The following is a 26,288-nucleotide window of genomic DNA, read 5'->3' on the forward strand; positions in this document are numbered from 1 at the left end:
AAATGCATTGCTAAATACACAAATATCCTTTGTTCAGTCTGTAAAATGTTACTTGTATGAAGACTTTTATAGCTATTCATATGGTTTTGGATAACAAATTGATGTGCTCTTCTATTTTTTTCTCTTATTCTCAATATTTCTTAGTTGTATCTAGTTAATTGTGTAGGGTTGTCAATTTTGGGGCTTCCCCAACAATCACATTATCAATTCTTTTGTTGTTTAAAATGTTTCTGAATTTGTTGTTTATGTGATCCCTTGGCAAAAGGTAAATGATGTTGCTTTTATTATTCTAATTTTAAGAATAACAAAGTTCAATTACAGAAAAGCTGTGTTTTATTCAAAGTTAGAATGGTTATATTGAGAAATGGGAATACATGTGTGTGTGTGTGTGTGTGTGTGTAGGTGTGTGTGTGAGTGTGTGTGTGTGTGTGTATGTGTGTGTGTGTGTGTGTGTGTGTATCATATTCTAAAGCAAAGCCCACTGTTCTTTCTTGCTCGTTTCACTTCCCTGTCATAGGAGCACATGGAAAAGTTCTGAACCAGACAAAGCTCTCAGAGCAAAAAAATTACCCCCTTCTCTCACTCAGTATTACGGGTGATTCATCAAGTATTGGAGTGAGAAGTTAAAAGATTCTTAAGTCTGGTGGATACTTATGGCTGACAGAACACAAGTGAATCCAGCAATCAATCATCTAAGTATCATCCACTTTTTCTTTACTAGGCTGTTATACATTTCAGAACTATGTTAATGTAAGAGACACACCAGAAATAGACATCCTTGTTCTAAAGATTCTTGTGTTCTCCAACAGGTAGTAGAAAAAACACAATAGAGTCTAAGTAGACACACACACACAGAGGCACACATAAATGAGAGAGAGAGAGAGAGATAGAGAGAGAGAGAGAGAGGAGAGAGAGAGAGATAGAATAGTAGGAATTCATACAAGAAAAAGAGCCTTTATGGATTTATAGTGGAGGGCATAAGCAAATGGAACTCCTACATAGATTATGACTTATTGACACTTCATCATTTTTTAATTTATGAAATAACTTTTATTTGTGTTATGAAAATATTAAGAAAAATTCTATATGAGATACTAATACTATTTATCTATGCTTATATTTTTGAAGAGAAGACATATAATGCTATTTCTGCAGATATCAGGAAGCTTGTAATTGCTTGTAGATGTTTTAATTTATTCTTTTAATCTTCAAGTTGCCATGAGAAAATAATCAGAATCAGAAGAATATTAACTCATTTGTCCAAAGATGTGTCTGGCAGATATTCAAAAAGACATGCCAACACGATAGTATCAATTCAAGCCTTATAAACCATTATTGCATTACAGAACTCTGAATTCTTTTATGGAAATTTATGGAATATGCTCATATCTTTGTCACTTCATTATATATAAAACACTGGTTTTTTTTTTTTTTTTTTTTTTTTTTTTTTTTTGCCAAAAAGAATATCATGGCTCTGTAAAAATAACTATGAAAATGTCAAGAGAAAGGATTTAAAATTTAACAGGTAAGTATTAAAAATCATACTTCCTACTAATCTAATTAATAAAAGCAGATGATTGCATTCTAAACACCATTAACTTCTTAAAAACACTCATATCTTACTAGTGTGTGTATATAGATATACAGAAGTAGACAAAAACTAGTACAAATAATAGATAGTTTGTTTTGTTTATAATTTGGACAAAACAAATATTATCAGCATTTTATTTTCAACTGAATATATAAAGTCATTTAGCTCATCTCATTGTTATCCTGACTTATCAAGATTTAGTTTTGGATTCACATAACATAAAAAACACTACGCTATCTTTTTGTGCCTGTCTCACATTACCATAGCTATTGCTACTGCTGGCCAGTTTACAACAAGCCAAAAGATATTAGTCTTCTAATAACCATGTTGTGCAAGAGCCCATGCTGGGTTTTGGAATGTTTGTTATTTTTATCAAATACTGATCTTTCATATAATTTTAATGTGGGTACTCTAACAGCCCCTGTTTTTGTTGTTGTCTTGTATGTGTGCTGTTTTTCCTGTTACTGCTTGAGATTACTGGCTAGTTTGTTATCCTTCAGTGCTTCTATACAGATTGTACTACTTCTGTTCTGTAAAGTGTCTGAGGCCAGCTCCAATGAGGTGTTCAGTGATCCAAGGATGGGATTTGGGATCAGCAGGAACATACTCACACACACACACACACACACACACACACACACACACACACAGACACACACACACACACACGGTGCATGAAGAAAAGGTCCAACAGCTTTATTTTTTCTCCATATCTTATATTTCCCAGCAATATATTCCAAGCAGTATAAAAGTACAATCTGGGTCCACTCTATTTTTCTTCTAGTGAATGATTACAATGAGAAATAAACAAACATTTTACATATAACAGGAAAAAAACCCCAAACTATTCCCAAAAGGCCACATAGGTTTATATCTAAAAAACTAGTTATAGATTAACAAAGTATAAGCAAGCAATTATCAGCTATTTTCTATTACTGGCAGGATGCAAGTATGTAGTTTTATATGTTTATGAAAACAATCACTTATTTCTACTTTAAATTCTTAGGGTGCACATCTACTCATTACATTAACAGGTTTTATTAAATCATATCATGAAGATGAGGTCAAAAATAATATAAGAATTTAATTATTATTTTGATCACCAGCTGAGCTTTAGCAAGAGGCACAGCCAGGTTGTCATAGTTGGCCTTCCTTAGGTCTGTGAATTGTAGTATGGTTATCCTGTATTATGTGGCTAACATCTGCATATAAGTGTGCATATAGAATATGTATGTTTCTGTGTCTGGGTTACCTCACTCAGAATAATCTTTTCTAGTTTCATCCATTTGCTTGCAGATTTCATGATTTTCTTGTTGTTGATAGATTAGTAGTATTCCATTGTGTAAATGTACCATAGTTTATTCATTCTTCCATTAAGGGACATCTAAGTTTTTTCCAGATTCTGGGTATTGTGAATAAAGCTGGAAGGAACATAGTTGAGCATGTATCCTTGTTGTATCATATAGCATATTCTGGGTATATACCCAGAAGTGGTATAGCTAGCTCTTGAGGTATAGCTATTCCAAATTTTCTAAGAAAGCAGCAGATTGATTTTCATAATGCTTATACAAGTTTACTCTCCCACCAACAAATCTAGACCCTGGGGGTCTTGCAGAGACTGGTGCACCAACCAAGGACAATGGATAGATAGGAGGTAGAACCCTCTGTTCAGATACAGCCAATGGAAAACTTAGTCTCTATGAGAGTCCCATAGTAGAGGATCAGGTTTTTCTCTGACCTGTACTCTGGTGCCCCTATTTGAGCAGTTCTCTTTGGCCCAACAGCCATGCAGGACCACGGAGGTATAAGATGCAGGCAGTCTAATGAGACCTGATAGGCTGGGGTGGGTCACATGGTAGAGGAGGAAATCTCCCCGTCTCAGAGGACTAGTGTTAGGGATAAGTGTGAAGAGTGAGCAAGGGTGGGAACAGGAGGAGATGAAGTAGGGAATTACAATCCGGATGTAATATGAATAAGTTATTTTTAAAAAGTTATCAACTAAATTCATGATAAATATTGACTTACATTCAGAATTTTAGATGCACCATGATAGGAAATATGTTATCTTCAAGGTTGCCAAAAACAAATAGACAAAACACTATGAATGCAATATTTATATTAATTCCTGATTGTTTCATGGTTCTTCTTGCTGTAGGTAGTTTATTGTACCTATGCGTAATAATATAAATGTATATGTAAAATAGGAGAAATAAATAAAAATAAAAAAATTTTAAAACCTGTTATGATAAATTAAAACAGAATATCATTAGTAGCTTCTATAGCTATAGGTAGGTTTCCATGTAGCATTTTCAAAGAGTCACTAGTTGATTTATTCTTCTCAATGTTTCTTCTTTTACCTGTTCTCTGATCGATCTCCCACCACAGTTTAAACCTTCCCATTCCATAAATTCTATTTAAACAATCTTTCTGTTTTAGAGATAAATATTTAATAAACACATATGCTAGACGAGAGTCAAGAGATCTACCATTGAGCTGCATCTTCAGTCATCCTAATTTTTTTACCTTTCATTTTGAGACAGCCTTACTAAGTTGGGCCATTCATCTCTTTACATCTGTCTTTAGCCCAAGCTAACTTTGACTCTTCATTCTTCTTGCCACAGTACCCCAAGAAGATTAACATATCGACTTTGGGCAAGACTTCATTTGTCTTCTTTTTAAAAATATAAACATACATACTTTTAAAATCTCCCAATTTTCTATGACCCTATCTTAGAGTTCCCAAAATTTTTTCCCATTTCATTTTAGAATTATTTAAATTTTTTCCAGTGTTCATCAACACCATAAATACTTTTCAAAAGTTATCTGGGTCCAGGTTGACAATGCTTCAGTAGAAAGTCATATATCTAAGAATATATGGATAGAGATAACTGTATTTGATGAGTTTACCAAAAGAAATAATAAGAGAAGAGCCCACCACCAGAGGTGGCTGTGTGAAAGAGCCTCCTCTCTGGGGTAGCCTGACAAACTCAGTTGCTATCTGTGACCTAATCCAATACTTCAAGTCAACCACCCAAACACCTCTGTTTATGAACTGCTAGGCCTTGTAGAGGAGCTAAGACTGCATTACTAGATATGGGAGAAATTCATCATCACTGAAGATGAAAACACAAAGCATGGCTGTGAACAGAGAAGTCTCAGTGATGTTCCAGTATTTATGGTGCTTCAGAGGTCAGAGGCGTTGAGTCAGACCAATGAATCGTGGCAATTCGTATGTGCCTTCAGAGCTATGTGGGATAAATATAAGCTGAGTGATGCACTACAGATTTCAATGCCACTTCAATGGAGGAATGGGAAGGATAAAGGAAGCAAGAGATGCTTACACTGTGACGAGAGCTTGAACACTGTTGATTTTCAAGGCCTGACCTGCGACTGGAGGCCGTGTTAAAGTCTATTGCCTTTGCTGCTGCCAGGAGGCATGGCTGGGTCCATTTCTGTAGTGTGCATGGCCTGTGTTGCCATCAAAGACCATCTGGATATCCATGGTCTGTGACACTGCATGTGGCCATGTCAATGCCTATGGGCTCCAATGCCACCACCTCAGGCCATGAAGATGTAAATTTTCTGCACTTCTATTGAGACTATATTGATGTCCATGGCCCATGCTATTTCCCAGGGGTCATGTCTGGGCCAGTGGTCCTACCTCAGCTAAGGTCAGTGTTGATGTTCATGGCACATTTTAGCACTGAATGCCATGCAGATTTCCATGATATGTGCTGCTGCCTGAAGCCATGTTCAAGTCTGTGGACCAGGCTGCTCCCAGGAAATATGTGGATGTCTGTGGCCAATATTGTCACTTCAGACTATGGTGAGGTCTATGGCACATGCTGATGTAGGAGGCCAGTTGGATGTCTATGATACATGCTGTTGACAGATACCTTATGGAAGTCCATGGTCCATGTTCATCCTGAATATAAAAGAAAAGGAAGCTTCTTCTAAAGATGTATTGATGACTGTAGACAGATAGTTGAGAAAAAAAGATACAGAAGACTTCTGTAACAACTCCCACCACCACTGTCTCCCACCCCCAAAAGTAACTACATATGCCAGAAACCACTGAAGAGAACTCTTACATAATTGTGATAAAGGTGCTGAAGTGTTGCTCTCCATAATTGAGGGCTACTGGCAGATGTGAGGTTAAGGGTGGTTTACTTTTTCTTTTGGCCACTGGGTGTTTGACCATGCTCTACTGGTTATATGGACAATACCAATTGAACTTGTTTTTCTTGTTGTTGTTGTTGAGTTTAGTCTTTTCTGGGGGGCAGGAGAATAAGAGCCTGACCTGGGAACTTAGGAAGTAAGCATGGACAGGAAGCATTATAGGAAGTTCTCAAATAATTAATAAAAATAGTATGTTAAAAATAATAAAATAAGCACAGGGATTCCAAGATGGTGGAACCGAACATGCATTGAATCTGATCTTCAGGAAGGAGACTAGGGATACAACTAAGAGCCACAGACCACAAGATCAGGAGAACACTAGGTGAGAGGGGCTGCACAGATCAGACCACAGGTGGGTCTGGCCTTGCCTCATCCAACAGCCCACAGAGGACAGGGGCACAGTCCACAGGGTCTGGACCAGAACCTGCCTGGGAACTATAGCTGTACTCTGTAGCACAAACTCTGTATATAGGACTAAACTCTGAACAGTGAAGCACCAGAGCTCCTGGCCTGGGGAAATCTCAGGAAAATGGGTGGATCTGTCCTCAGGAACCCACCTGCCCTGCACCAATCCACAGAAAGCCCTAGGTGCCACACTGGGACCCAAGCAGCTGTGGACATGTTACCCAGCTACAGCTGTGCAGTCTGAATTGGACCAGGCAGAAACCTAGCGATCTGTTGCAAAAGACTAATTCTGCACAATTGGGTAGGACTGACACAGCCTAACCAGACTGGTAAGCCCATCAGGGCCTTCTATGCTCTCAGGAAAGGCTGGCCAGCCCTGAGGGGATAAAACAGAGAACTAACCAACCACCATAATCCAACAGGATTGAGCCACCACAGCTGAGTGGTCTGAATGGGACGGGGCATAAACTTAGCTACTGGCCCCAGCAGATTGTTCCTGCACAATTGGGCAGAACTGTCCCAGCCTAGCCAGGCTCCACAACCCAACATGGCCTCCCACACTCTTGGGAGAGGCTAGACAGGCATGAGGGGATAGAACAGAAATCTATCCAACCAACAAGAATCAGAAAGCAGTAGCTGCTCTCGCCCTGGCAGGTGGAATCTAGGCACCACTGCCTGGATGAATCAGACAGAAACATAAACAACTGCTAGAAGGTCTGGGACTCTAGGCTGATCTGAGCCTAGGACTCAAAGCCCCAACACACAACGGCATGGTATTTAAAGCTCAGCCAAAGACAGGATAACCAGTTCTACATACACTACCTTGAACAGATCCTGGAGTGGCAGAGCACTCCAGGATAGAAGGATCCAGAGGGTTCTAGAAACCTACAAGAAGAACATTATGATAGGCAGATCTGGGCCCAGGGGTCCTGCTCAAACTATGGCACCAGCCAAGGACAATACAGGCAGTAAACTTCAAACCCCTACCCAGATCTAGCCAGTGGTCAGAACATTCTCCACAGTTGAGTGGAGAGTGGGGTATGACTTTTACACATAAATAATTTCTTTAAAAATGTAATATCAATTTTCTTCCCACCGAGGTTATAGAACCCAACACTAGTGATACATAATTGCTATTTGAATATGAAGTACATGACATATTCAGATAATTTAGTTCTCATGCATTGCTATCACACTTCTTGGTCAGAAGAGCCTATTTAAAATGCTTTCTTTGTTACTTAGTTGTTTAGTTTCTTTAGGCCTGGGTGTTATAGTGTACTTATCCTGTATTATGTGGCTAATATCCATGTACAAGTGAGTATATAGATTGCATGTCATCCTGGGGCTGTGTTACCTCACTCAGGATGATCTTTTTAGTTCAATCCATTTGCCTGCAAATTCTTAATTTTCCTTGTTTATAATATCTGGGTAGTATTCCATTGTGTAAATGTACTACAGTTTCTTTATCCATTCTTTGATTAAGGGACATCTAGGTTGTTTCCAGATTCTGGATATGATGAATAAAGCTGAGATGAACATAGCAGAGCAAATGTCCTTGCTGTATAATGGAGCATCTTTCAGGTGCATGCCCAGGAGTGATAAAGCTTGGTTTGAGATAGAATTGTTCTCTATTTTCTGAGAAGGCACCAGATTGACTTCCAAAGTGGTTGTACAAGTTTGCATTCCCACCATCAGTGGAGGAGTATTCTGCTTTCTCCACATCGTCACTAGCATGTCCATTCACTTGGGTTTGGGTTTTTTTTTTTTTTAATCTTATCCATTCTGATAGGTGTATGATGGAATCTCAGAGTCATTTTGATTTGCATTTCCCTGATGACTAGAAACTTTGAGCATTTCTTTAAGTATTTCTTATCCATTTTATATTCCTCTGTTGAGAATTCTCTTTTCAGTTCCTTACCTCATTTTTAAGTTAGAATATTTGGTTTGTTAGTGTTTACTTTCTTGATTTCTTTATATTTATGATATTAGACCTTACTCAGATATAGGGTTGGGAAAGATGTTTTCTTAGTCTGTAGGCTATCATTTTGTTCTATTGATAGTGTCTTTTGCCTTACAGAAGCTTTTCAATTTCATAAGGTGCCAGAGCAAGGAATTCTTAATCCTCATTCAGAAGGACAAATAGAATAGACACCAGAATCAGTTGAAGAAAAGGAACAGGATGGGAGCCTACCATAGAGGTCCTTTGAAAGATTCCAACCAGCGGAGGATCCAAGCAGATGCTGAAACTGACAGTAAAACTTCGGAGTGGAAATCCGGGAGTCTTATGGAGGAGTTGGACGATTAAGGGACCTTGAGGAGTCAGGAGCTCAAAAGGAGACTACTGGAGGCAACAAATCTGGGTGGCAAGATGGAGGGCATTCTACAGAGACTTATGCACTAGCTAAGACCCATCCATGGTGTAGACCTACATCCCTGCTCAGATGTAGTAGATAGGCAGCTCAGTCTCCTTGTGGTTCCATAATACAGGACGTAGGGACCACTGGTGACACGGATTCTGGTCACCACTCCTTGATCACTCCCCCGTGGCTGGGCATCCTTGCCAGGCCACAGGGGAAGAATATACATGAAGTCCAGATGAGATGTAATAGGCTGGTTTCTGGTGTTCGGGGATGAGGGCTCCCTCTTTCTGAGTTCTAGGGGACGGAGGGAGGGAGGAAGGGTGGGACTGAATGGAAAAGAGGGAGGGGTCTACATTTGGGACGCAAAGTGAACAAATTAAAAATAAATTTAAAAACTCTTCAACTTAGACCATAGACATAAAATAAGGCACTGTGTTTATCAGTATTTTTTAACTACAAACTGTACGAGTAAATATTATTTAAGAATCTATTGCTTTTATTCAGTTTTGCATATTTTTCTTTTAAAATTACCTTTTTATTCATGTGTATGGCGTTGGGTATAGTCACATGAGGGTAGGGATATACAAAGACCAAAGTATGCTATTGGTTCATCTGCACCATTAAAGGCAGCTGTGAGGTGCCCAACGTGTGTGGGAAAACTGAGGATAGGCCTCAAGGGCAGGACACATCTCTTTGGCTCCAAGACTATATTTTTAGGTTAATTAAAATTTAACATCAATTTAGTGGCATGTATAATGCATATTATGTAGACAAAAGCTTCTTGACCCAGAGTAAAATATATGGGAAAACAAATAGAGAATTCCAGGTTTTAGTTTATTTACTGGGGGATATTACAAATCATATGTAATCAGATTAGTAGTAAAAAAATGCTTAAAATGTTTTAATTATTGAGAATTAATAATGTTCATTTTACATTTATATCCAAGTAAGACAAAATGAAATTTATACTCAGATAAAATGTAAAAAAAAAAATTGTAAACTGTAATTAAGGTTTTTGTTTTGTTTTGGTTTGGTTTTTGTTTTGTTTTGATTTGTTCTCATGACAGGATTTCCTTCTGTAGTCTTGGGTGTCCTAGAACTCACTCTGTAGGTCAGGCAGGCCTCAAACTCAGTGATCTGCCTACCACTGCTTCTAGAATGTTGGGATTAAAAGCTTGTGCTACCACTACCTCAGTAATTATTAAGTATTGCTAACGTACTCATTTTGAAGGATACTACACAAAATAAATGAAAATTTAAAAATGCATATACTTTAAAAAAAATTTTTTTTAAATTACTTAACAAGCCCAATTTGTTTGATGTGATACGATACAAAAATACAAACAAAAACAAAACTTGACTTATTTTATTGGTGGTCTTTCTTTTATTTTTGATATTATAATTAAATAATTCTTTCTTTTCCTTTGTTTTCTCAGAATCCTAATATATACGCCACTTATTCTGTTTCAAATTCTTTTTTTTTTTTTTGTGGCCTTGGTTTTCATTGGTTGTTGATATGTGTTTATATTTATATACATATTTACTCTTCAACACATCTATTTTTAGTCTTCAAAATTTTACTCAAATGTATGTTTTCAGGACTGAACATTTTGTATTGTATTACCAACTGATGTACTCTTCTTTTGGGAAAACTATACCTAAGTTGCCTGTAGTTCTTTGTATAGGGTTGAGGCCTGTATACCTGAGCATGTTTATGGTTGTCATCACTTTTTAGTTCACCTTTTCTTCAGTCGTGTTGGTGAGATTCTGCACGGGGACCCTCCTGTTGGGTTTTGAAGAGCAATGTGTCATCATAGCTTCAGCTTAGATTGTTTAGAGATCTCCATGGAACCAACCTTGCCAGCAAGGCAACCAAGTACAACAGTCCCACCACCACTGGAAGTCCTGTCTGGTTACAGTAATCATCACTAGTGTCACTATCATAGATTCCATGAAGTTTCCACTGTACTAGGTTTTCACAGTGCCTGCAAAGTATCCTCAAAATCCACCTGTCTCTCATAGCAGTTTCTTCCTCCATCCTTTCCCCTTTCCCACCCAACCTCTCCTTCTCCAGTCCCTACCTGCTCCAAGCCAACTTTCAATATCTGTTCTATTTCCCAGGGAGTTCCATGTGTGCCCCCTAGAGTCCGCCTCATTACATAACCTGTCTGGGTCTATGGACTGTAGCTTTACTTGTTCAGAGCTAAAACCCACTTATATGTAAACACATATCATATTTCTCTTTCTGGGTCTGGGTGACCTTATCTTGCTCAGGATATTTTCTTGTTGCATCCATTTGTCTGCAAATATTATGATGTATTTTCAACAGCTAAGAAAACACTCAATTGTGTAAATAAGCAACATTTTCTTTATTCATTTTTTTTTTTCAGTTTCTGGCTAAAGACACAATGAATACGGTTGAGCGGTGTTTTTGTAGTAGACTGGAGCATCTTTTTAATATATGCCCAAAAGTGGTCAGTTATAACTAGATCCTGAGCTAGATGGCTTCCCAATTTTCTGAGAAACCTCAATACTGATTTCCATAGTGGCTATGCAAGTAGCACACCCACCAGCAATTAAGGAGTAGTCCCCTTGCTCGAAATTCTTGCAAGCATGAGTATCTGCCTCTTGTGTTATTGATATTAGCCATTCTGTCAGGTGTAAGGTGGAATTTTCAGAGTAGTTTTGATTTGCGTGTCTCTGATGACTAAGGATATTGAATATTTCTTTGTGTTTCTCAGTCATTTTAGATTAATGTATCCTAAATCTTTGTCCTGAGGTAATGTCTATTATTAATATTGAGGTATATTTTTTGTCTCTTGGATGCAGCATAACTATGGATTCTTTCTTCCCATATATTCTGTTTGTATGCATCTTTTTTTTTTTTTTTTTTTTTTAGTGGAATTGAGATCACTGATACTAAGAGATACCAGTGGCAAATTATTGTTAATTTCTTTTATTTCCTTGTTGTTGTTGCTGCTGCTGCTGTTGGTGGTGGTGGTGGTGGTGTGTGTTTATGTATGTGTACTTCACTTCTTTCCTTTTTGAGGCTGTGTGGTAATTTTTTCTGTCTTTTAATGGGTGTAGTTAACCTCCTTTGTTTAGAGTTCTCTTTCTACCCCCTTATAGGGTTAGATTTATAGGTAAAGATAGTTTAAATTGTATTTTATCATGGAATATGTTATTTTCTCCATCTATGGTGATTGAAAGTTATGTTAGGTATAGTAATTTTTGCTGCCATTTGTAGTATCTTACAAACTGCTGTATATTTGTACAGGCCCTTCTGTTTTTTAGAGTCTCCATTGAGATGTCACTTATAATTCTAAAATTTCAACTTTTTATGTTACTTGACTTTCCTCCCATATTATTTTGTTGTTGTTGTTATTCTGCAATTTTATCATTTTCACTTTCTTTTTTCCTGAAAAGTATTTGGTGCTCTGCCTGCTTCTTGTAACTTTATAGGCTTCTCCAAGTTTGGTTAGAAAAACTTTTTATTATGATTTTGTTGAAAATATTTTGTGAGTCTTTGTGATGTCATTTATCTTCTTTCTTTATTGTTTTTATTCTTTGATTCAATGTTTTCACAGTGTCCCAGATTTTCTGGATTTAACATTTCAAGATTAACTTTTTGACCAGCGATTCTCTCCTTTTATTGTATTTTCAGTGCGTTTTCCATCTCTTTCCCTCTATTAATATAGCTTCTCCCTGCAGTTCTGGTTAAGGTTCCTAAATTTTTAATTTCCATAATACCCTCAGTTTCTGCTTTCTTATTGGAAGTTGGAGAAAGAGGAGGCTTGGAAAGATGGTCAATTGCAGAGCAAGGAGCAATTCTGTGCCTTGATCTGGAGGAGCAGCATAAAAAGGATCCACAGGTATCCTGTTTAGTCAACTGGCAGGCATGGCTTGTGATTAAGCTGGGAGCATTTGCTGAAGTTGGATGCTTGAATGCAGAGACTGGGGTCAGGGTGGAGCTGTGAGTGTTTGTCATTGGGATCCACAGGTGGCTTAGAAAGGGATGAGAGGAGGCTGCAGCTGGATTTCAGTTGCAGCTCTAGCAATTGGGTAATCGGGTACTGAGTGAGTGGAATTCTTCAGGCAGCCTACCTAGTTTTCTGTTAGACATGATCTATGGTTGAGGGAAAGTTTTCCTTTGGACTGTGTCTGGGATAGAGCAATGATGGTTGAAGGGAGGCCAACAGGACGGTTTGTGAGGTTAACAACAGGGGTGGCTGGGTGTAGGGGAGGCTGTAGCTGGTTTTATGTTGATGTGTTAGTGTCTGGGAAGTAGAAACAACAGAGAAGATCTGTGGACAGATTACCTTGGCTATTTTTCTTCTTTTGTTTATCCCCTTGGGTTTTCATTGTGCTATTTTGATTTATCTTATTTTATTTCATTTTTATTGTTCGGATTACTACTCATTTATTAAAAAACTAACAGAGACAGAAAGATTATTCGTTTAGATGGCAGAGAAGGTAGGGAGGATCTTGGAAACAAGTTTTTTTGTCACAGGCTTCTATATTAAGCATCAGTTAGCACTGTGCACAGACAAATGCTACAAACCAGCACAGGCACATGGAAATGAGTATCTATAACATTCAGTACTTTAAAATTATAAACTGTAAAATTACAGATATTATGGATAAAATACAATTGGTTTTGCCAGTGGTGTTAAGGTTGTTCTTTTAGGTGGCTAATCTTATGTGATAACAACTTAGGCAGGCAATAAATGCTAACCTTAATAGTTACATTAACCTAGAGGTCCAATGAAAGAACACTTCTTTAAAACAAAAGTTACATTTATATCTATAAAAGCTAAAGTAAGATATTGTCATTTCTAATATATCCTTACCCAAAGAGTTGAAGGCCTCCTCAAAAAAAAAAAAACAAAAACAAAAACAAAAACAAAAACAACAAAAAATTTGGCTGGAAAGAAAGGGATGACGCCTTAAGGTGTTCACACCAGTCAGTGCTGCGTCAGTGCTTCCTTAGTCCTCAGACTGTTGACATCTCCTGCAGGTTCACACTTGTCAACCTTCGCATCATATGAGACAATATTTCTCTTGTCCTCAGCACATGCACGTCTTAATCACTATTTTCAGGTCATCACTAGGAACACATTAACCAGCCCTTTTTGTTATGGTTGTTCTTGTTATTCTTATCTGTCTGTCTCTTGGTTTTAGAAAATTTCAGTAAGGTTTCTGGGTGTGCCACAAGGATGTTTAAACATGCATGATAAAATTAGGACAAGGGGAGGTGCCAAGGCAGAAAACACTATCAAGATATAATTTAAAAATTTTCAGTCTACTCTTGCTCTGTTTTGAGACAAAAGAAATCAAGAAAATATAAAAGAATAAAGGAGATGCCTAGAGGCTAGCAAAAGCAAGAAAATAGACTTCTCCAAATGTCTTCTGGACAAAAATGCAGCACCTGCCTGACAGCTTCATTTTAGCCAGTGAGATTCAAGTTTGCTATCTAATATACAGAACTCTGAAATGGTAAATTTGAAGCAATATAAACTAGTAAAAATTTGACAATCCACTGACAAAGTGATGTGTAAAACACACCATAGTTTTTTGCTTAGAAATGCAGTTTTAAAGCTATATCAAAAATGCTATCTGTGATGAAGTAATGGTATAAATTCTGAAACTCAAAGTGCTTTCTGCTGAGCATTTGAATGTTATCCTTCAATTTAGCTCTGAAAAATATATCATTGACTGATTACTGTTAAAAAGAAAAAGGGTCACATAATATGACATCTATGGAATACAATGTGACTGACAATAAAAAATAAAACACGACAGATAGTCACATGTTATAAAACGTTTTTCAAATCGGATACCCTCTAGTTTCACTTAGAATAGTGTACCAAAATTACTATATGTTAGTTGTAATTAGGTTTAAACATTCTGGGGAAAAATTGATTATTGAAAATATATAATATCAAGATATGGTCAACAATATTTGCATAATTTTACAATAATTACCTGGAGAAAAACAGAATAAAAAGTTTTAGGTTTTCTGTTAATTTTCTGCCTACAATTTATATACTGTGAGAGAAATGAGGATTTCAGTTCTTCTTCTCAAAGGGCATGCTTATTTTCTCACTTACTGCACTATCATAGGTATCAGTAAGTATATTGAAGGTGACTTGTCCCTATACAAAAGTCATATTGAATTGTTGATTGGACGTATTTACACTGTGACTAGGAAATTGTAAGATCATTAGTCAGGGAAAAAAATGCAGGGAGCAAAGACCACTAGGAAGCCCTTAGTTCCATAAAGTATGCAAAGACACTATCTTTGACATATTACTTATAAAGATGTTCTGATTTTTTGAGGCCTCTGATCATTTAAGTATCCTATAAATAGAATTAAAGAAGATTGATAACTATCAAAAATTTTATATCTCCATTAATTTTCAACATTTAATGTAAGAATACTCTACGTAAATACTCTAGCTTTCAAATAGGATAGATGTATACATACTTACATATGTATATTCATATATATATATATATATATATATATATATATATATATATGTTGTCAAAATATCTTCAAGAATTATATCATGTTCAAATCCAATTAAATAACAGTGGATTATTCTTAGCCGGGGATAAAAAGAAAAATAATATTGTGTGGACATGTGATATCTATATAATGATTTTACTGTACATGCACTACTGCCCTGGAGGTATTAAGAGCTTTAAGTTCGGCCAGGTTCTTTACCATTCTTTAATAAGGCAATGCAGTAGAACTTGGCATAAGGCACTTAGTTCATTACATGCTATCAAATCAGCACCACAATCTTCCTCGTTTTTAAGACATATTGATCCTCAATGACTTTCCTAAGTCATACCATAGGATAAATGATGCAGTTAAGATCTGAACTCTACTTTGTCTGTTATGAAGTTCTGAGTTCTTTAGTCATATATTTCTCTTAGAAGAAATTAGGCCTGTGACAATTGTTGGAAAAATTAATTCCAAGAGGAGAATGGGTCTTGTGAAAAATTTCAACTGAGAGAAAACATGGAGGACTGCACATTTGGAAATTTGAGAATAAATGAGAGAAATGGAAAGAGATGAAGGTAGAGAAATAGCTAAAGTTCAGCTAATGAACTTGTTTAATAAATCTGGTCTACATCCAAGAAATTAAAGTGAGAGATGAGGAGATAGATTTATTTTGAGATTTCAACTTACCTTGATGAAGAAAATATTAGAGTGAGAAATCCCTAAAGACAGAGGAGCCATTGAAAGAATGCCATAGTGATAAGTAACAGCTGAGAGACATCAGTAGCCTAGTTTGTGACAGTCACACTGGACCTGAGAGAAGTGAAGAGATTATAAGAACATTTGTTCAACCATGTTCATAGCAGCCTTATTCATAATAGCCAGAACCTTGAAACAGCCTAAGTATCCCTCAGTAGAAAATGGATAAAGAAACTGTGGTACATTTACACTATGAAATTCTACTCAGCTACTAAAAACAAGAATTTCCCAAAATTTGTGGAAAAATGGATTGAACTAGAAATGATCATAATGAGTGAGTTAACCCAGAAGCAGAAAGAATCAAATGGTATATACTCACTTATATCTGGACACAAGCACAAGAGGCATGTCCCATGAAAGTCTTTCCTTACCAAGGAACTGGGACAGAGGGAAGGACATCCTATTGGGACTCTAGGTGAGAGAAGCATGGGAGAATGGGGAAATAGAAGGATCCAGAGGGTCCTAGAAACCTACAAGAAGAGCATTATGATAGGCAGATCTGGGTCCAGGGGTCCTGTTCAAACTATGGCACCAGCCAAGGAGAATACGTGCAGTAAACTCCAAACCTCTACCCACATCTAGCCAATGGACAGAACATTCTCCACAGTTGAGTGGAGCGTGAGTTCTGTCTTTAACACGAACTCTGGTGCCCCATATTAGAGCACATCCCTTGAATGAGGAGGCCGGTGGCACTCAGAGGAATGAAAGCAGGCTACCAAGAAGAGTCTTGATACCCTATGAGCATATACAGGGGGAGGAAGTTCCCCTCAGTCACAGTCATAGGGGAGGTGAGTAAGGGCAAAATGGGAGGGAGGGAGGAATGGGAGGATACAAACAATGGGATAACAATTGAGATGTAATATGAATAAATTAATAAAATGTATTTAAAAACGAAATATAGTTCTTGGGACTACAAAATAATAAGTACTTGAAAAGTTAAGATCAATGAACTGGAATAATATGGCTTAATTGATCCCAATATAGGAGCTTTCAGGAAAAAAATGAAATAGATTATTTGAACACAACATTTCTGATGTGACTTATAAAATCTAAAGAGAAGATGAGTAGGCTGTGAATACACACACACACACACACACACACACACACACTCATACGGGCTGCAAAGCATGAAGAAAAGGACAAAAGATGACTCCTTTCATAAAGTTCTTCTTGTAGGTTTCCAGGACCCTGTGGGTCCTACAATTTCCTCTTTCTTCCATGCTACTCTTGCCTCAAGTCTCAATCGGATATCCTCTCCTCTGACCCACTTTCTTGGTAAGTAAAGATTTTCATGGTACGTATCCCTTGGACTAGTGTTTTGATATAAGTGAGTATATACCATTTGTCTCTTTTTGCTTCTGGGTGTACTCACTCATTATGATAATTTCTAGATCAATCCATTTGTCCACAAATTTCGGGAATTCCTCGTTTTTAATAGCTGAGTAGTATTCCATCGCGTAAGTACTTTATGACAGGCAGATCTGGATCCTGGGGTCCTCCTCAAACTAAGGCACCAGCCAAGGAGAATATAGGCAGTAAGCTTCGAACCCCTACCAAGACCTAGCTGACGAACATGATACTCTCCACCGTTGAGTGGAGAGTGAGATCTGACTCTCACAGGAACTCTGGTGCCCCTTTTCTGACCATGTCCCCCAGATGGGGAGACCTGGTGGCACTCAGAGGAAGGATAGCTAGTTACCAAGAAGAGACTTGATATTCTGAGAGCATGTATAGGGGGAGGAGGTCTCCCTAGGTCACAGACATAGGGGAGGGGAGAAGGGGAGAAATGGGAGGGAGGGAAGAATGGGAGGAAACAGGGGAAGGGCTAACAATCGAGATGTAATATGAATAAATTAATAAAAAATCTAAAAAAAAAAAAAGATGACTCCTTTGATCCATGAAGGCTAAATAGGAGGAAGTTTTGTACATGTAGAGAAGACAGTAAAAGAAACATAAATGTCTCAAGGGACTGAAGTGGTGGCAGTTGATCACCTCAGAATTTTATGTAAAAGAATTACATCAGAAAGAGAAATAAAATGAATTAAATAGTCTCACACATATGAGGAATATAGAAAGCCATCATCAGAGAATTCCAAAGAAGAATGGTTGTAAGCTGACGCAAGAGAAAGTGTAAGGATTAGACAGGAATGGTCAACAGATACAGAGTCAAATTATCAGAAGTGCTGGTGAATGCTGTACCACAACAGGGACATTTATAATGTATATTTGACAACCTAGAAGAATTGGGAAGTATCCAACACAGAGAAGCTTTGGAGAGAGAGATACATTTGGCCTTTGAAAAGTATTATATGTCATGCAATATCACACAGAATTTAACAAGTCTGCACAATATTGTTGAAGCAAGAAAAGGAAAAAATGCCCGATGAATATGATTAATGAATTTCAGACAAGATAATACAGTGGGTAAACGAATTCCTGGTTTGCTTCACAATCCTGACAAGCAGTTTCCATCCCTGGAATCAAGAGTGGAAAAAGAGAACTGCCTCTTCTTGAAATGTGTACTGTGACTCCACATGTAGGCAATGTCATAAGTATATGCACATTACTGTCATACATTGTACAAACCCACCTTCACATGCCTAATCACACACACACACACATACATATGATTATATATATATAATATATTAAAGTTAAACATAACGACTTTCAAAGATGATATATATTTTTTTCTGGGGACACAGCTTCGTTATTTAAGTCAGAAAGTAAACCACTACATTGTCTAGCTTTACCATAGTATTTTTTTAGGAAGCCAGTTTTCAATCTTGGTATTATAAAGTTACCAATGATATGTCCCTGTGGTAGAAAGTTGCGGAATATAAATAGAGTTCAAAAGCTCAAATGTGTGTGAGAGCATAGTTTGTTTTTAGTACAAAAATTTACTGCTCTTCCAAGCCAATAGTAATTCTTGATAGGATATCAATTTCACTTTTAGTTCTATATTATTATAAGATATGAAAATATAAATTACTAAACTGATCCTTATGAATGACTGTGTCCATGGATAATCATAATAAAACTATGGAAACAATAAATTAATATCAGAGACCATAATGTAGTACAAATTTCATAGTAAATATATTAAACTATTTGTCATAAATGCTGAGATACATTCAATCAAATTTATTTCTATATAAAGTTCTGTGGTTTGAATATTACACCAGTCTTATTTCTTACTGAGATGCCTTTTTTCTGTAAAAACACTTTTCTAGCTGCTGGTACTTTCTCAATTGTCAAAATGACATCCAGAAAATAAAGTTAAGCAGTTCTAACTGTAGCTTCCAGAATTAGCTGAATTCTTGTAGGAAAGCGTCAAGACAGGAGGGTATACTAGGTTTCAACAGACACACTATAATAGTATGCAGTACTGCAGAAGATTTAAATTTTTATGGGACTGTACATATTTTTTTTTTACTTTATACCCACAACACTTCAGATGAAGAACATGAAAAATAGGGGCATAGTTATAAAAATTTTAATATAGTTTCTAGTTGAGGCTTGTAGAAATATTGCAACTGCACTTGAGTTTTTCTAATAATTGAAATTTCCTGAAAAATAATAAAATTATAATGATATTGATAGGTCAAATTTATAAATATATTATAGGAAAATATAGGAAAATTACCTATAAATATTTTTCATGGAGAAAACCCTGTGGACAACAGTATTCTATTTCTTCAGTGTTTCCAAAGGCTCACCATTCTGATACAATATAGCAGTTATAAGTAGACAGTACTGAATATTAGTAAATGCCAGTGATTCCTAGAGGAATTCTGTTAGGAGAGCATCTTTTCTTGAGTATTGGAAACTGATATTACTTAAAACATGATACTTACCTATTACTGACAATATTTAAAGGAATACCTACTTGACTATGCTTTTGATATTTAATTACAAGCATCAAAATGTGGAAATTAGAATGACAGTAAATATCATATATCTATATGGAATATGAAGTTTAGAATGTTGAAAGTAGCAAATGAGTGATCACAGAATATAATTTTTAAAAAATCTATACCCAGAAAATGCCCTATCACACAACAGGCACATATGCTTAACCATGTTCATAGCTGCTTTATACATAATAGCCAGAACATGGAAACAGCCTAAGTGTCCCTCAGTAGAAGAATGGACTAAGAAACTGTGGTACATTTACACGATGGAATACTACTCAGCTATTCAAAACAAGGAATTCTCGAAATTTGTGGACAAATGGATTGATCTAGAAATTATTATAATGAGTGAGTTCACCCAGAAGCAAAAAGAGACAAATGGTATATACTCACTTATATCAAAACACTAGTCCAAGGGATACGTACCATGAAAATCTTTACTTACCAAGAAAGTGGGTCAGAGGAGAGGACATCCTATTGAGACTTTAGGTGAGAGTAACATGGGAGAATAAGGAAATAGTAGGACCCACAGGGTCCTGGAAACCTACAAGAAGAACTTTATGACAGGCAGATCTGGGTCCTGGGGTCCTCCTCAAACTTAGGCACCAGCCAAGGAGAATATAGGCATTAAACTTCGAACCCCTTCCAAGACCTAGCCGACGAACATGATATTCTCCACCGTTGAGTGGAGAGTGAGATCTGACTCTCACAGGAACTCTGGTGCCCCTTTTCTGACCATGTCCCCTGGATGGGGAGGCCTGGCGGCACTCAGAGGAAGGATAGCAAGTTACCAAGAAGAGACTCGATATTCTGAGGGCATATATGAGGTAGGAGGTCTCCCTCAATCACAGACATAGGGGAGGGGAGAAGGAGGGAAGTGGGAGGGAGGGAGGAATGGGAGGAAACAGGGGAAGGGCTAACAATCGAGATGTAATATGAATAAAATAATAAAATGAAAAAAAAAGAGACAGAAAAAAAAAATAACTCTAAAAGGTTTGTCTTATAGAGAAAAATACTGGGCTGTAGAGATGGCTCAACCATCAAAGGCAGGCTCACAACCAAAAATATAAGAGAAAAAAAATTTAGGTTTCTAACTTTTACGTATTATACAGTTTATTGTATGTAATGTGTGTGTGTTTAAGGTTTGCTGTTCGGTTATCTTAAAGTCAGCTGATGGTATAATCACAAATTCAACATGAACCAACCATCTAAGGCACAAATTACTATGACTATAAGGTACAATTTTGTGATAATTTATGGTAAATTACTGCGATGGAAATAAAATGTCATTTGATATTGAAGCAAAAGTGCTCAGCCATTACAGTAAGGAATTGCAAATTTACTCATTAGTTGATAACAGGGTTCTAGGTAATGATGATATTTCAAAGTAAGTCTACTTGGATCTCTTCACCTAAAAGAATAGTAGTACATACTAACAACAGACTCAAAATCTGCTGTTGCATGAGTAGATGCCACAAAGAGTTAAAAGTTAAAGTGTATGTAATGAATAGTTTTAGCTAGTCAGTAAATATTCTTTTAACTTTTTTTTTATACTTTTTTTTAAAGATTTTTTTTATTACGTATACAATGTTGTGTCTGCATGTACACCTGAAAGTCAGTAAATATTTACACAAAAGAGAATTGTAGATTAAGGATAATATTTTCAAACCACAGATTATCTATTTCCTTCAAAAATGCTTATGGGTAACGTTTGATAAACATTTATGTACAAACCTATAAAAATAAAAGGAAATCAGAGTAAAAATCCCCTGCAGAAGCTCAGTCACTTAGATTAAATCTGAGCAAGTCAAGGAAAGCTTCACAAAAAATGCTTTATGATTTAATGTAAATTAGAGAGCGCACTATAATCCAAGTGTTCTTTCAATAGTTCAGGCATATGCAGTTGTTTAATTTTCCTGCACTGATAAATGTGTTTCACAGCAAAACATTTTCTCTAAAGTAAGTTATTTGCTGAAATTTCCAGTAACGGGATATTAATGATACTAAGACCTATATTACTACCATAGTAATTTTTCTGGAACACTACCTGGTTTTTCTGTTTACTTTGTCTCATTTCATTTTATTTAAGAATTTATATATGCATATAATATGCTATGATAAAACCCACCCTTACTCCTTACCCTTCCAGTTTCTCCTCTATCTCATCTCCCAATTTTCTGCCAAGCACTATGTCCTCTCTTTCTCTTTTTTATTACATAAAGGGTCCACTCAGTGCTCCTTGAATACATATGCATTTGGGGCAATCTATAGGGTGGGTAGTTTTGATTAGCTCCAATGTGCGCACAGATGATCAATATTTGTATTCATCTTTGAATCTTTTCATAAAAATATCAATGGCTACAAGATCATTGAATAACTTACAAACATTTATGATAAATTAAATAAAAATGGTTGTTTTAGAATTGTAGGGCATATAAGGAATTTATGTCAAAAGACAGTTAAGCCAGTGCCTTTTAATGTTATTTGTTCACTAGACTTCATTTTTCATATTTGTCAATATACACTTCTTATTGAATATTATTATAAGAACAGTAAGGAAAGCAAGGACAACCAAGATATATTCTTTCTTCTCAAGGAAATACAACATAAATTGATATTGAGAAAATAATGTACAATTATAAAATAATATAAAAATGTTTTTTGTAATGTAGGGATGTCTAACTTCTTGATATTTGAATATAATATTGTCATGTACAAACATGTTGGGCTGCATGAAAACTATTATGGGACACAAGAAGCCCATGAGCCTTGGTGAAATGCCTAGTGTAATATTATAAACAAAGGAAAGGAACACACATTTAAGGAAAACCATAATAACTAAAATGGATTACTAAGTAGTATTTCTTCTGTCTTCTCTGATTATATCTATTCTTCAAAAACATCACACATGTATAAAATGTATTATGACTCTATCCATGTCATATATATATATATATATATATATATATATATATATATAATATGAATAGAAAGAGAGAATGCACATGAGTAAGTATAATTTCTACCCTAATATCTCTCCTTTTCTTTTTTTCTTATATATACACATATACATGTATATATATAAATATATGTACATATATATGTGTTATATTATATATATTATATGTAATGTATATATGTAAAGTGATATATCATATCACACACACATAACACACATAGAGACACATAACTGTACCTGGTTAGTGCAGCTTGTATGTACTTGGATGCAAGGTCATCTCTGGTGAATAAGCAATCTACCAATGACCACACTTTCTCTGTAAAATGAGTAAACTTTCATTAGTTTCTATGAACTGTTAATAACTCCTCACATAGGGTTGGTGCCTGCATCAGTGCTGGCAATGGGAATAGACTTGATCTTATTCATATCTTATGCAAACCTTGTATAAGTTCATGAGTACAGAAACCATGTCATTTCTAGAAGACAGCATGTCAGAGCTCTCTTTCTTATTCTATAGATTTTACACTCTTTCTGCTCCTTCTTTCAGGATGTTCCATGAGATTTTGGGGTTTGTGAAGCATAATGAAGATGTTCATTTAATGCTGAGACTCACAGCTTCTCAGTCACTGCACTGAAGCCAGTTATGCATCTGTAATAATTGCTGCTCACTGCAAGAGAAGCTTCTTCAACCTAGCTTAAATTCAATCCATGTTTATAATCAAGAATTATAAAAATAAGTATTTGTAAGGCCATTTGACAAGAATATTTAGCAAAATAAAACAGTTCTAGGGCCCATAACTTCCCCACACATAAACTCTTTAATGTCTCTCAAAGTAGGAATAATGTGACTTACTCAATAATAATTCAACAGATGACTTATACAGATAATAATGGTAAACTATTGCCGTATTTGAAAATTGCATGTGGTTACACAGTGTTGGCATGCTTAAATATGTTTCTCTATTTCAACATTATATAGAATTATTTTATGAGAACTGTAATTAATCATAACATATTATCTCAAGCATTAAAAAGAAACAAACAAAAAACATTCACCACTTTTTATGCGGTCAGAAATTATGGAGGAATGCCTTTCTGTTTTTGGCAATGTAGAACTCAGAGCAGAAGTTTGCCACATCATGTTAAAGGCAGATATAATTTGATGACTGAGACTTTAACTCCCTCACTAATTTCTGAAACTGGTACACTTTCTCTTCATGGAATGGTCATCAAAGATGAAGAGAGGAAGAAACAGTGGTGGAGGATGATAAAGAGTAACTTTTAGCCATTTGTATAATGAGTAAATTATAGTGCACCATATTCATGGAGGATAACAAGTGTCTATATCCTACTATGGGACTCCTGTATGTCACAAAATCAGCCTCTATTCTTGTATATAAAATAAAGGTAATCAAAATCTCCTTTCTGACATCAACAGTTAAAATTAACTCTTTTCTGACATTCAAGATGCTTCAAAAATCACCTTTCATCTACTAACAGATGCTCATAAGCATCTAAATCAATTTTGTCTTTCTGAACAGACACTTGCTTGTGCATGTGAGAAATTAAAGAGATTTTGTTTTCTACACACACACATGCATGCACAAACACACACACACACACACACACACACACACACACACACACACACACACAACATTGAAAAACCAGAGTATAGGCCAACAATGCCCCAAAGTGTGAAGAAACTGAATTAATTAGAACGTAAGTATGGAAATCTGCCTAGGATTATTTCCAGTTCCTTGATGGTGACTTTGTTGTCCTGCCTGAAAATCACTCTCCATGACTGATCTCCTGCAGGAACCCTGGCTCCATTTGAGTCAGCAATGAAGAACCATGTGAGGTCTCAAATGAGTGACTGTCCTTGAATTTCTCTACAGAGTACATGTGAAATCTGTAAGGCTCTGTCCTTTCAGTTAGTTTCCTTTTGTCAATCTATGTTTTAAACTATCACATCAATGTTAAATTATTAGGAACAGCTAAGCTTGATAATTATTTACAGATAAGAATTTCACACATTTTAAATTCAATATAACATTAATAATGATAGGCCATGCCCTCTAGTGGACAGTTAGGAAGAATGCTCTGAAGATATTAGTATGTGTGTGGCAAGGGAGCGGGTAGAGGGGAGTGATGTTTGAGGATTAGGAGTTAGACAGATTACCTCTTAGGCAGACAGGAAGAGGGAAAATGGCTGGGATATTAAAGTGTGTGTTTCAAGATAGTAGACATTTTCCTTAACCTCCTGACCTGAGACAAAAGCCTGGTAGCTTAAATCCGGAGGCCTTGTAGGCTTGTTTTGTTTTGATTTATCTCTTGTTACACTACCCTACTTCAAGTGCTTAGCCACAGGTTAAGGGCCAGAATCAGGACATGTTATGGGCCAATTAGCCATCTGTACCTTCTTTTATCTGGTCAGATAAATTTAGGGTTGGTCAATCCTAAATTAGAGACAGAAACACCATAGGAAACTGAAAAAACTGTCATGCCTAAAGGAGAGTCTGGATTTTGTGCCTCTATGCTTTTCCTAGTGTCTTTTTTTTTTTTTTAATGTGTATGCTGTAGATGTGTGTTTCCTCCCATATAATAAGAACCCTTTTTAATGGCTGATTCAGTCTGCTACTGTTTTCTGTGTTCAAGATTTCTCTGCTTCTACCTAGATTTTCCCTCTGGTTTTTAATTTTTTAAATAGTGTAGAAAACAAATTCAATCAAGATGCTTAGAATACATAAATACCTATATGTGTGTCAGTACCTTTGGCCAGTTTTGTTTTACATATTTGATGTCCTTTCTCTCTATTTTTTAACTGTTACACACAACATCACAATAAGAAGGCACCATGTGATGTTTTACTGTCTGTATTTGATCAATTTTGCTTGAAGAGGGAACTCACTGACGTCGACAGAAGCGAGGTCCTTTAGTGAGAACAATGAGGGCTACACTCGTTTTGCAGGAGTAGAAACTGGCTAGAGAGCAGGGTCTTAGGGTATGTATGGGCAAAAGGAATTGTTTTAGGTTTAACACTCTATGGCTGATTCATTCTCCTATACTCACAAGGTTGATATGTTCACCTTATCAGGAGGAGCAAGTGTTCTTCTTTGGGAAGAGGATGCCTTAGTTTAGGAGACCCAAATATTCTTATACTTCCCACTCAGGAGCTTCCTCGATCCTAGCAGGCTTTAAATGTTAACTCTCAGCATTCCTGTCCTGAGTTCCAAAGCCTACCTTAGACTTTAAGGCCATTAGCCCCAAGAATTTACACATATTAAGTGTGCGTATGTATTTCACCAATCATATTGTTCACAGTGAAAGCACTTAATATCTATCATTTGGAGACACTTCTATAGCAACACTGCAGGGTAGTATCCAGTGGAAGTGCTTATTGTATTCTACCATAACTAGAACTAATATCCATTAATTATACTTGTCTTATCTGCATCTTCCTGCACTAACTTATCTCTCAGAATACCAAAGGTATAAATATTACCAAGTTGAACACAGAAAATAAAAGGAAAGAGGGCTTATGGAGGTCACATGTATTCCTTACGCAATGAAATCACTATGATGACTTCTACACATCCTTGCTTATTAT

Source organism: Acomys russatus, chromosome 6 (assembly GCF_903995435.1).
Source record: "Acomys russatus chromosome 6, mAcoRus1.1, whole genome shotgun sequence".
NCBI classification, from domain to species: domain Eukaryota; kingdom Metazoa; phylum Chordata; class Mammalia; order Rodentia; family Muridae; genus Acomys; species Acomys russatus.